This window comes from Leopardus geoffroyi, chromosome C2 (genome assembly GCF_018350155.1).
Source record: "Leopardus geoffroyi isolate Oge1 chromosome C2, O.geoffroyi_Oge1_pat1.0, whole genome shotgun sequence".
Taxonomy (NCBI): Eukaryota; Metazoa; Chordata; class Mammalia; order Carnivora; family Felidae; genus Leopardus; species Leopardus geoffroyi.
In genome coordinates, this window is record NC_059333.1 from 71892391 (window position 1) to 71906112 (window position 13722).

A 13722-nucleotide genomic window follows, 5' to 3' on the forward strand; every position below is an offset into this window, starting at 1 on the left:
GCTATTAAAAATATTTTTTAAGGGGCACCTGGATGGCTCAGTCAGTTGGGCATCCAACTTCAGCTCAAGTCATGATCTCACAGCTTGTGAGTTTGAGCCCTGCATCAGGCTCTGTGCTGACAGCTCAGAGCCTGGAGGCTGCTTCAGATTCTGTGCCTCTCTCTCTCTCTGCCCCTCCCCACTTGCTCTCTCTCTCTCTCTCTCTCAAAAATAAAGATTTTTAAAAATTTAAACATATATTTTTAAAAAGAATATAATTGAACTTCTAGAATAAAAACTACATTGCATGAGATGAAAAAAATAAACTGAATGCAATTAAAGGTGATTAGATACTGCAGAAGAAAAACCTGGTGAACCCGAAGACACAATAATAGAAATGATCTGAAATTAACTCCAGAGAAGAAAAAAAAATCTTTTTTAAATAAACAAAGCATCTGCTACTGAAAGAATATTGCACTGTATGTTAACTAAATAGAATTTAAATAAAAATTTAAAAAGAGAAAAAAAAATTTTTTTTAAATAGGGGGGACACCTGGGTGGCTCAATCAGTTAAACATCTGACTTCAGCTCAGGTCATGAATTCACGGATCATAGGTTTGAGCCCCATGTCAGGCTCTGTGCTGACAGCTCAGAGCCTAGAGCTAACTTCGGATTCTGTGTCTACCTCTCTGCCCCTTCCCTGCTCATTCTCTCTCTCTCAAAATAAATATTAAATTTTAAAGAATTTAAAAGAAAAAAAATAAATGAACAAAGCGTCTGTGAGCAATGGGACAATTTCAAGTGGCCTAACATTTGTATTGTTGGAGTTCCCTGAGGAAAGGAGAGAGAGCTAGAAACAGAAAAAAATATTTGAAGAAATAATGGCCTAAATATTTCCACATTTGATTAAGATTATAAGCCCACAGACTCAAAAAGTTCAATGAACTCCAAACACAAGACACATGAAGAAAACTGTACCAACATACCTCATAATCAAATTGCTCAAAATCAGTAATAAAGAGAAAATCTTAAAATGTAGCTGGGGAGGGTGAGGAAGACATGTTATAGACAGGGAGCAAAGATAAAGATGACAGCAGAGGGGGCGCCTGGCTGGCTCAGCTGGGAAAGCATGCAACTTTTGATCTCGGGTGGTGAGTTTGAGCCCCATGAAGGGCACACAGAGCTTACTTAAGAAAAAAAAAAATGACAACAGATTTCCTGCAGAAATGAAAATGAGAAGACAGTGGCACAACATCATTAAAGTACTGAAAGAATAAACTAATGAAATGGAGTTCTAGTCCAATGAAAATATCTTTTTAAAATAAAAGCTAAATAAACTTAAGCATACAAAAGCTGAAAGAATTCATCACCAACCTGCACTACCATAAATGTCAAAAGAAGTCCTTCAGACAGAAGGAAAATAATACCATATAGAAATATGGATCTATGCAAAGAATGAAGCACTGGAAATAGCAACTACAGGGGTAGACACCTAAGACATTTTTATTATGTACATTACTTTAAAAAGTAAATTGTTTAAACACAAATAATACCAAATAGCGTGGTTTACAACGTGTGTAAGGATAATTTCTGAATAATAGCATAAAAGGAGGAGAGAAATAAAAATATAAATTTTCATACTATTATCACTTGAAGGCAGACTGTGATTAAAGATGTGTATTATGAATCCTGGGGCACCTGGGTGGCTCAGTCAGTTAGGCTTCTGACTTCAGGTTACGTCATGATCTCACGGTTTGTGACTTCAAGCCCCACATCGGGCTGTCTGCTGCCAGCACAGAGGCTGCTTTGGATCGTCTGTACCCCCCTTTCTCTGCCCCTCCCCTGCTCACTCTGTCAAAAATAAACATTTAAAAATTTTTTTAAAATAAAGATGTGTATTATGAATCCCATAGCCAGTACAAGGAAAGAAAACTATCCTCATAAACACAGATGCAAAATTCTTAACAAATTCTCTAGCAAACAGAATTCAACAATACATATAAAGAATAACACACCATGACCAAGTGGAGTTCGTCTAAGGAACGCAAGGTTGGTTTAACATTTGAAAATCAGGGGTGCCTGGTGGCTCAGTTGGTTAAGTGACTGACTTCAGCTCAGGTCATGATCTCAGGGTGCGTGAATTCGAACCCTACATCAAGCTCACTGCTGCCAGTGCAGAGCCTGCTTCAAATCCTCTACCCTGCCCCCTCTCTGCCCCTCCCCTGCTCATTCTCTCTTTCTCTCTCTCAAATATAAGCATTTAAAAAACAAACAAAAATTTATGGGGCGCCTGGGTGGCGCAGTCGGTTAAGCGTCCGACTTCAGCCAGGTCACGATCTCGCGATCCGTGAGTTCGAGCCCCGCGTCGGGCTCTGGGCTGATGGCTCGGAGCCTGGAGCCTGTTTCCGATTCTGTGTCTCCCTCTCTCTCTGCCCCTCCCCCGTTCATGCTCTGTCTCTCTCTGTCCCAAAAATAAATAAACGTTGAAAAAAAAAAAAAAAAAACACAAAAATTTGAAAATCAATGTAATTCAACATATTAACTAAAACAAAAAAATCCCATAGTCACAGAAAAAACATTTTTTGTTTATTTATTTATTTATTTTTTTTTTTTTTAACGTTTATTTATTTGTGAGACAGAGAGAGACAGAGCATGAACGGGGGGGGGGGGGGGGGGGGGGGGAGGGTCAGAGAGAGGGAGACACAGAATCTGAAACAGGCTCCAGGCTCTGAGCTGTCAGCACAGAGCCCGACACGGGGCTTGAACTCACGGACCGGGAGATCATGACCTGAGCCGAAATCGGCCGCTTAACCGACTGAGCCACCCAGGTGCCCCCAGAAAAAACATTTGACAAAGTCCGACATCCATTCCTATTAAAAATCTCAGGACCTTCTGGGTGGCTCAGTGGGTTAAGCATCCGACTTCGGCTCAGGTCATGATCTCGCAGTCCGTGAGTTCCAGCCCCGTGTCAGGCCTATGCTGACAGCTCAAAGCCTGGAGCCTTCTTCTGATTTTGTGTCTCCCTCTCTCTGCCCCTCCCCTGCTCGTGCTCTCAACTCTCTCTCTCAAATAAACGTTAAAAAAAAATTTTTTTTAATAAAAAATTTAAGAATCTCAGTAAAATAGGAACAGAGGAAGTTTCTTCAACTTAATAAAGATCATATATGAAAAACCTACAGCTAATATCATGCATAATGGTGAAAAGACTGAAGGAACAAGTAACCCCTCTTCTACTCAACTTTATACCAGAAGATATAGCCAGTGCAATTAGACAAGAAAAACAAGTAATTATCAGGCATAAAGATCAGAAAGAAAGAAGTAAAACTGTCTTTATTAACAAATGACATGACAGCCTATGTATAAAATCCAATGGAAGCTACAAAAAGCTACTAGAATACATTTATCAAGGTGGTGCGATTCAAGATTAATATACAAAAATCAATTGGATATATATATATATATATATATATATATATATACTAACAACAATAGGAAATAGAAATTTAAAAACAATACCATTTTATAGCAGCATTATTGACGACAGCCAAAAGGTGGGAAACAACCACCAGATGAATAAACAAAATGTAGCATATTCATACAATGGGTTATTACTTAGCCTTAAAAAAAGAAGTAAATTCTAACACATGCCACAACATGGATGAACTCCAAATACATTATGTATGGTAAGTGAAAAAAGCCATTCACCAAGGGACAAATACTGCATGATTCTACTCCTATGAGGTATTTAGAATAGCCAAATTCATATAAAGTAGAATGTGGTTCCAAAGACTAGGGTGGAGAGGGTATGGAGAGCTATTGTTTAATAGGTACAGAGTTTTAATTTTGCAAGATTAAAAAGTTCTGGAGATGGATGGTGGTGATAGTTGCAATGTAAATGTACCTAACACTACTGAACCATACCCTGAAAGATGGTTAAGATGGTAAATTTTATGTTATATATATTTTACCAAAATTAAGATAAAAAAGTAAGAAAGCCAAATACCATTTACATAGCATCAAAAAAATTACATAATACTTAAGTATATATCTGACAAAACACATGAAAAATCTGTATACTTAAACTAGAAAACACTGGTGAAATTCTTAAAAGTCCATATACAGACACATATATTGTTTATGGGTCAGAAGGTTTAATATTGCTAAGATAATGGACATTTCCCCCAAAATGATCTACAGATTCAATGCAATCCCAATCAAAATCCCAGGAGGCTTCCTTATAGAAATTATCCCCAAATTGATTCTAAAATGCATGTGGAAGTGCAAAGAAGCTGGAATAACTAAAGCAATTTTGAAAAGAACAACGTTCAAGGTTTTACCCTGATTTCAAGACTTACTATAAATCTACAATAATCAAGACAGTGTGGTATTAGGATAAAGATAGACAAAATGACCAATGAAGCAAGAGAGCCCAGATTGTATCTACACATATACAGACAATTGATTTTTTTACAAAGGTGCAAAGGCAATTCCATGGAAGGACACGTTTTTTCAACAAATGGTGCTGGAATAGTTGGATCTCCACAAGCAAAAAAGCTGAACTTCAATTCATTCCTTGCACCATACACAAGAATTAACCCAAAATGGATCATTAAACCTAAATGTAAAACCTAAAAATCATTTCTAGAAGGGGGAAGGCGGTAGAGCATGAGACTCTTGATCTCAGGGTTGTGAGTTCGCACCCCACATTGCACACAGAGATTACTTAAAAATAAAATTGTTTTAAGAATAAATAAATAAGGGGCGCCTGGGTGGCGCAGTCGGTTAAGCGCCCGACTTCAGCCAGGTCACGATCTCGCGGTCCGTGAGTTCGAGCCCCGCGTCGGGCTCTGGGCTGATGGCTCAGAGCCTGGAGCCTGTTTCCGATTCTGTGTCTCCCTCTCTCTCTGCCCCTCCCCCGTTCATGCTCTGTCTCTCTCTGTCCCAAAAATAAATAAACGTTGAAAAAAAAATTTAAAAAAAAAAAAAAAGAATAAATAAATAAAATGTCTAGAAGAGAAACAGGAGAAAACCATTGTGCTTTGGGTTCGGCAAAGATTTCTTAGACGTGACACCAAAAGCATAAACCACAAAAAAAAAAGTTGTTAAACTGGAGTTCATTAAAATTTTAAATTTCTGCTCATCAAAAAAGGCACCGTAAGGAAAATTAAAATGTAAGCCAAAGATGGAAGGAAATATTTGCAAATCAAACATATCCAATCCCAACATATTCAATAAAGGATCTGTATGCAGAATATATAAAGAACTCATAAAACTCAATACAAAAAAAACCCTCACAATTAAAAAATGGGTAAACAATTTGAACAGACATATCACCAGATATACAAATGGCAAATAAGTACATGAAAAGATGCTCAGTAACATTAGTCATTAGGGAAATGCAAATTAAAATCAAGGAGATAACCACTGCAGACCTATTCGAAGGTCTAAAATTAAAGAAACTGGGGCACATGGGTGGCTCAGTCGGTTGAGCATCTGACTTCAGCTCAGGTCACAGTCTCAAGGTTCATGAGTTTGAGCCCAGCATCAGGCTTGCTACTTACAGGGCAGAGCCCACTTTGAATCCTCTGTCCGCCTCTCTTTCTCTGCTCCTCCCCGGCTCGCTCTCTGTGTCTGTCTCTCTCTCTCTCTCTCTCTCTCTCAAAAATGAATAAACATTAAAAAAAAAATAAAAGCTAAATTAAAATAAAGAGACTGACCATACCAAGTGCTGACAAAGAGGTGGAAGAATTTGAACTTTCATATACAACTAGTAGGTATGTAAAAAAGTTTTTTTAATGTTTATTTTTGAGAGAGAGAGAGAGAGACAGAGTGTGAGCAGGGTTGGGGCAGACAGAGAGGGAGACACGTAATCTGAAGCAGGCTCCAAGGTCTGAGCTGTCAGCACAGAGCCCAATGTGGGGCTCCAGCTCACTAACTGCGAGATCGTGACCTGAGCTGAAGTCAGACGCTTAACTGACTGAGCCACCCAGGCGCCCTACAACTAGTAGGTATATAATATAAGACAACCACTTTGGAAAAAAGTCTGGCAATTTTCTTAAAAGTTAAATGTATACCTACCATATGATTCACAATTCCAGTCCTAAGGATTTACCCAAGAGAAATAAAATAGTATGTCCATAGAAAAACTTACACAAATGTTCACAGTAGTTTTATTTGTAATAACCAAAAACTAAAAACAACCCATTATCAGGTGAATGGATAAACTGTGGCATATATGTGTAATGGAATGCTACTCAGCAATAAAAAATGAGCTACTGAAGCTTACACAACATGCATGAATCTCAAAATAATTATGCTGAAAAAAAAAAAAAGCCAGGCAAAAAAGGACACATGCTGTCTGATTTCATTTCCATAAAATTCCAGGTAATGTGAACTAATGTATGGTGACAGAAAGCAGACCAGTCTGTTGCCTGGGGAAACGGCATGGCAAAGGAGGGGCGGGAAGAAGGAATTAGGAAGGGGCACAAAGAACTATGGGGGTTGGTTGGGAATAATAGGTATGTTCATTATCTTTATTGTGGTGGTGGTTTTACAGATATATTCATACCACTATTAAAAACAAAAAGAATAACCAAAGCCACTATTAAAAACAAAAAGAATAACCACTTCCTTCTCCAGAATAAAGCACAGGACAGGGGATAATTGTGAATTTAGGGACCAGAGGAAAAGGTCTGGGAGCACAGACAGCTCCTCCCCAACATCTGCCAGCAGGGGTCCCGGGAAAGTGGGCACCAAACTGCCAAAAAGGGGACTGAGCCCTCTGCTCTCAGGACAGTGTAAGGAAAACCATGGCCCACTGCACAGAAACTGAAGCCCAGAGACGTTATCTTGCCCCAGGAGGTTACACAGGTAGTAGATGGTCTAAACCCAGAACTGTCAAAGTGCTTCTCTTCATCTACCACAAATTCAAAAAAGTTGACCTGAAACAGGATAAAGGTATATGCTTATGTCTATGTGTTTAGAACAGACAAATCTCTCCATTGGCTCCAGAGAGCCAGAACCAGTTTGGACACCCCAGAAGGGCCAGGCACCGTGGACACAGCAGCTGAACTTCCGGTGCATGAGTGTTTGGGGTAGCAGTGTGACAGGCAGGCGTGGGACGTGGGACGAAGCTGACAGTCGGTTTGGGGTTTGCATGAGGAGCAGACTAACCGGCTCCTCCAGCATAGTCCCAGGAGCTGCCTGCCTATGGCTCTGCTGCCCCAGCCACCACCACCACCACTCCCCCTGTCCAGACTAGAGAGGACTATCTCCACCCACTCTGGTTTAGACAAGCGGCTGGGGCCACCTGACTCAGACATAGGACCCAGCTAAGGCAAGCAGCAACTCTGCACCCACCCCAACCTGAGGGCCATTGGAGCAGGAACTTATAAATGCCAAGTAAGAGGTGAACAACCCTAGGAGGATGAGGCCCATAAACTGGCCAACCAACCCCCTATGGGCCAGGAATGAGTAGGCCTGGCACTTGGGCCACCGGAGAGTCAACAGGAAGCCAAATCTAGTCCCCACCCTGTAAGCCCCACCTCTAGGCTGCGACAGGAGCTGGCCTTGGCTGGTACAGAACCTATGATGCCACAGCTGTCCACCTCCATGGGGTGGGGCTGAGCTCTGGGCCACAGAGAATGCCCAGAGTCCAGTAGTACAAACACCCTCTCCTCAAAGTGTCCCTTTCAAATTAGAGGCCTAGAGCCCACACCCAGACAGAAGGCCTCACCAGTAGTTCTCTGCCCTGCTACCCCTATTCATCCTTGGCTCTGAGCCCTCGATTATTAATCAGCTGTGACAAGAAGGTGTGGCGGGAGCAGGTCAGGCTCGTGCTCAAGTCACTGGCAGCCACACTCACATCACATGGCTAACAGGGTTACTAGATAAAGTCCGGTTAATGCAATGCTGCCCCTTCCCTTTTTTGGAATCTGTTTTGAGGACCTGAGAAAACCTGTGCTGATTGCACCATCCCAGCCCTGGCACGGAGGCACTCCTATCTCCAGGGGCAGACTGATGGAGGGGTGACTACCTCCTCCGCAACCTTGGCCTAGGGCTACCCCTCTCTGCCTTCTGCCCAGGCCTGGTAGCCTCGCAGTCTCACCTCCAGTCTAGACTCTAAGGAAATGCCCCATCACTCTAGTTGGCATTTTTAGTACTGGGGGGAGGGGTCCTGCCTCGCTGTTGAAATTGCACTGCTTCCTTCCTCCCCAGGTTTAAACACAGCAAAGTGAACAAGAGCAGTTTGGAGACTACCCTCTCCTGAAATAACTGCAGCCCCCTGCTTCAAAACACACCAACTCCCGCTGGGAAGGGAATTGGGTTTCCTTACCTGCTGCCTTCGGCTGCCTCCCTGCAGACACAGTTTCGATGATGTCCAGGCTGAGGTGGCAGAAGAGGATCCAGCAGGACACACTGCCCGCTCTGGGGCAGCGGCTTCCAATGCTCCAATCCCCAAACCCCTACATCTTGCGCTCACCACGGCCCTTGAGCGATCCGGGCGCTGGGCAGCCGGCCTGTAGGTTACCACCTCCTCCTCCGCCGGCGCCTCCGGATCCTGTGCCCCTCGGGGGGCCCCTCTCCCTCCTGGGACCCCTTCCCGTCCAGGTATGTCTCCTGGACAGCCCGCACCACCTGTCCTTCCTGCACCCCGGGCAACCAATTTGCTTCTTGCACCCCCAGGCGCCCCTCCCCCTCAGGCCCCTGGGGCCCCACAGGCCTGGCCCTCCCCACCAGCTCGAGTCTCTCGCGGCGTGTCGGGGCCGCTCCCAGGACCACTGCCTCCCGCCTGAGGCGCCCGCAGCTCTCCCAGTGCTGAGCCCCCGGCTCCCCGGAACTTTCGAGCCCCTCCCCGCGCTCCCAGGAACGGTCCCCGAACTCGGAGAGCGGCTCGGGCTGCTGCAGCAGCCTGCGTGGGCTCCCCTCCCCCTGTTCCTGCACCCCGGCGCGGGCCTCCCCACGCTCCTGCACTGCGGGGCTGCCTCCCCCCTTCTCCTGGTACTGCTTGCGGGGCCCCAACCCCTCCTCCTGCACCACAGGCCAGCCCGCCGAGCCCGTCCACGGCGGCGGGCGCCTCCAGTCCGCGCCGTCCGGCGGAGCCCACACCACCCCCAGGCTGGGCTCGTGGCCACGGCCGCCCCGCTCCTGCACCCCCGGGCCCACCCCGCCCTCCTCCTGCACGGCCGGACCCACGCCCCCCTGCTCCTCCACGCCGAGCTTCAGCCCGCGGAGCAGCTGCGGGCCCCAGCTGAGAACTCCGACCCGCTGCGGCTGCTGCTCCGGCAGCGCCGGACTGAGTCCGCCGCGCTCCTCCTGCGCTCCCCGCTCGGGGCCCCTCGCCGGCACTGCCCAGCGCACTCGCCTGCCCCCAAGAGGCCGCGCGGTCCCACCCCTCCAGATGGTGCTGCCCTCGGCGCCCGCTTACACCGCCCCCTGCCCCGCTCCTTCCGCCCGGTCCCCCTGGGGAGGGGGCTACAGGCTGGCCTTCCCGCGGGTTCCGCGGCCACCCCCACGTCCCAGGCCCGCCTCCCCGTCCTAGCCTCCCGGCGTCGACGTCCGCCCGCCGGGCGCCGCGCCCAGCGCCGGCCCCCGCAGGTGCTGCGGCCCCGCGCGCCGGCTCGGGAGCCAGGAGCGCCCGCCCTCCCGCCTGAGTTCCTGGAGCCCGCCTGCGCCTGCGCCGCCCCAGGGGGGCGGAGTCCAGCAGGGTTGGCCCGCCCTCTTAAGGAGCCAGGTCCCGCTAGCTCCTCCCCTCTCTCCTCTCTCCAGTCCCACTACCCATCCTCCTGCTTTACTCTCCAGAATCTCCCCCACCCCAGGCACAGCTTGCGCCTTCCTGTGTGTCTACCGGAGGAGAGACGAAGTCGAAGGTAGGGAGTTACACTGAGACTGTGCAGTTAACTGGGCCCAGTGGAGGAGCACTGAAACAGGAGTCTCGAATTCTCAGTAGCAGCAGTTCAGCAGCTGCTCACTTACCACGTGACAGTGTAAAAAGTCACTTCCATCTGGTCTCAGTTGCTTTGTTTCTAAAATGAGGAGGTTGGATTGGAAAGTTTCCAAGGCCACAATCCAGTGAGTGTTTGCAGAAGTGGACTTGAGTCATAATCTCTCAGCAGCAGCCCAGAGGCCTGGGAACCTGGGCCACCCCCATCCTTTCTCTGGGGCCAAAGGAGGACATTTCAACAAGGGAGAGGTGGTTTCAGACCTATGACACTTTCTGCTGGGAACACAGGCATAAACAGTCCCAGGTAAAGGGGGCCTTCCTCCCTCCTGCACCGCTCTCGTTCTTGGGTGCTTTCCTCCCTGTACCCACAAAGAAGGAGAAAATTCAGAGGTCCTCCTCCCATTGATAGAGCAGCTATCGCACCCAGATCCTAGCTAGTTGGAGGCAGCCTTGAGGCATGGTGCTTAGAACCCAAAGGTTTAAGGCCAGTTGACACTGTTACTGACTACCTCATCTATGCAATGTGTACGATAATAAAACAAGTCCAGAGAGAATTGTCCCAAGGATCAGACATCAAAGAACTGTGTAGGATGACTCTTTCTGCACCCCTGTTGTCCAGCATTGAGCTCAAGGGCCCTGGCGGGAGGTGGGGGAAGCAGTAGGGCAGATCGGGATGGGTTAGAGACACCTAAGGGGGGGCTGGACTGGGTGGATTTGGGTCTTGGTGTCTTGCCTTGTGAGATAGGCTGGGCATCTTTCCACTAAATCATTTGATAACAGTGTGTGTAGCAGCTTACCTTAATCAGGAAGCCAGAGCATGGGGTGAATGCACCCTACCTGGTCCAAGGGAGGGTCTAGGGCAGGCAGGACTCCTGACGCCACCTCTGGGTTCAGCCAAGTTCCCCCTTGCTGCCTGATCTCAGAGGAAGAAGTCAGGGAGAAGGAATCTGAGGGGAGTCCTCTCCCAAGCTCCTTTACACTACATCGGTAATGACAATTGCTAAGGTTTATGGAGACTTCCTATGGGTAAGGCCCTGCGTTTGGCATGTATTCTCATCTACCGGCCACCACAATCAAATGATGTTACATATTACCATCCTCATTTTAAAGATGGACTTTGCATTGTTAAGTAACTTGCTCTAGGTCATACAGCTGGTGGCATTAAAACCAGGATTCAGATCCAGTTTTTGACTCCAAAGTCTGCCCTATACCACTGATGCACAACAAAGCAATGCCAAACCCAGGAGCCTCACTTTGGGATGTATAAGGTCTGACTAAATTTGGGAGTCAATAGATGCAAACAACTGATTTGGAGCAAGCTTTCTGCCTGTAAATCAAGCTCCACATCAAAGCAAAGAAGCAAAGCACTTGTATCCTGGTCAGTCCTGCTAGGTGATTTTCTTAAGGGAGCCCAAGTCCCCATTCTTCCACCTCCCCTCCACCTGCCCACAAGAGCCAGATCCATCCTTCTTACATGCTTAGTGCAAGGTTATCTGGAGCTTTAGTTTCACAGAAAAGCTTCCTCCATCCTTTTTAGTCCCAACTCTTGGACTCTCTCCACCACCACGCTGAGCACCAGGAGCTATGCTGAGAGAGGTCCCTGAGGCTGTCTGTCTCCCCTGCATTGTTCTGTGAGTCCAGTACTATATCGCCTAGAGACACCTAGGAAGACGGCTCTGCCCTCAGGGAGCTGACAGCATATTAGAGGAAATGAGACACAGTCTAGAAGCATAAGGCTCAGGAGCTTAAAGGTGGCTGTGGGGATAAACCCCAACCCTTTAACGTGCCTGTACCAGTCTCTTCCCAGATCTGGAACTTGAGGAAGGTTGCCCACAGCAGAGTGACTGCAGGGAGAAGGGCTTGTCAGGTCTAGTTCTAAATGGAGGCGAACCAAGCTGCTTGAGGGAGGTTTATGGGGTGCCCTTAAGAATCCCCACCTCGAGATGACTGCACTGCAGGGTATACAGGAGGACAAGGAAGGTGGTGACAGGGCAGCCTGGCTCATACCAGCAAGCAAGTGCTCAGCGAAGAGTGGTGAATGTTGCTGAGTGATTGGGCTGAAGGGTTTTTGTTCTGTTTTTGTTTTTTGTTTTTTGTTTTTTGTTTTTATAGAGCAATGTTTTTTTAAACTACTGTTGCAACCTATGCATAGGAGGTGAACTGAATTCAGTAGGTTTTAACTGGCTTTTTTTTTAGTGGAAGAGGACAATAATGCAATAGAAAATATGAGAATGTAATTTTTTTGAACTTTTGATTAAAGTATGACATACATCCAGAGAAGTGCAAACACGTGCACATTTTACAAAGTGAAGGTACCTAGCACCCAGATCAGGAAACAGGACGTAACCAGCATCTAGAAGCACTTCCAAATTTAATTTTTATTTTATTTATTTTTTAAAAAAACAAAACAGATGATATTCTTTTATTAAAATACAGTAAAATTAGAAAATAGGAAAAAAGTCAGAAACCAAAGTTTCTTCTACCTAGAAATGTAAAGTTTATTAAACAATTTTTGTGTCAAAGAGAAAATACAAACAGCAGAATTTTTTCAATATTTTATTAAAATTATTTTATTTTATTTTATTTTATTTTTCATCATGAGTGTACTCTTTAATCCCCATCCCCTATTTCTCCCATCTTCCTACATCCCCTCTGGTAACCATCCGTTTATTCTCGATAGTTAAGGGTCTGTTTCTTGGTTTGTCTCTCTTTTTTTTTTTTTTTGTCCTTTGCTTGTTTGTTTTGTTTCTTAAATTCCACATATGAGTGAGGTCATTTAGTATTCATCTTTCTCTGAATGACTTATTTTGCTTAGCATTATACTCTCTAGCCCTATCCATATTGGTTTTTATTTTATTTTATTTTTTATTTTTTTTTAATTTACATTCAAATTAGTTAGCATATAGTGAAACAATGATTTCAGGAGTAGATTCCTTAGTGCCCCTTACCCATTTAGCCCATCCCCCCTCCCACAACCCCTCCAGTAACCCTCAGTTTGTTCTCCATATTTAGGAGTCTCTTATGGTTTGTCCCGTCCCTATTTTTATATTGTTTTTGTTGCCCTTCCCTTATGTTCATCTGTTTTGTCTCTTAAAGTCCTCATATGAGTGAAGTCATATGATTTTTGTCTCTGACTAATTTGACTTAGCATAATACCCTCCAGTTCCATCCACGTAGTTGCAAATGGCAAGATTTCATTCTTTTTGATTGCCGAATAATACTCCATTGTATATATATATACCACATCTTCTTTATCCATTCATCCATTGGTGGACATTTGGGCTCTTTCCATACTTTGGCTATTGTTGATAGTGCTGCTATAAACATGGGGGTGCATGTGTCCCTTCAAAACAGCACACCTGTATCCCGTGGATAAATGCCTAGTAGTGCAATTGCTGGGTCGTAGGGTATTTCCATTTTTAGTTTTTTGAGGAACCTCCATACTGTTTTCCAGAGTGGCTGCACCAGCTTGCATTTCCACAAATTTAATTTTTAAATAACTGTTATATTAATCTAGCATACCCTTCATATTCATGACTTCTTAACTTTCTGACAACCCTCCTCCCCGCTCTCAACACACAGAATGTAAACTCCACAAGGACAGAGGTTTTTGTCTGCGAGCAGATTGGCACAGACACCTACGACACTGCCTAGTAGGTGCCAGAAATGTATATTGAATGAATGAGAGTGCATCACAGCTAATAAAGGTATTGTGTTTGTGACATTTTTGTTTCATTATACGTGCATATGTGCTCTACTTCTTGATATACAACCGGTTTCTTTCTGCAGGTCACACTCAA

General features: G+C 45.5%; 1 protein-coding gene across 3 annotated transcripts in view; it reads right to left on the reverse strand.

Moving 5' to 3' along the window:
- The window catches only part of TNK2 (tyrosine kinase non receptor 2), a 45797-nt gene extending 37114 nt beyond the window's left edge, over positions 1-8683 (reverse strand). The window contains exon 1 of one of the 3 annotated variants that reach the window (XM_045502424.1): positions 8315-8683. The gene's annotated coding sequence lies outside the window, so the exon portion shown is untranslated. The remainder of the gene's footprint in view (positions 1-8314) is intronic. The other 2 variants (XM_045502443.1, XM_045502442.1) reach the window with 2 other exon arrangements.
- Between the last annotated feature and the right edge of the window lie 5039 nt (positions 8684-13722).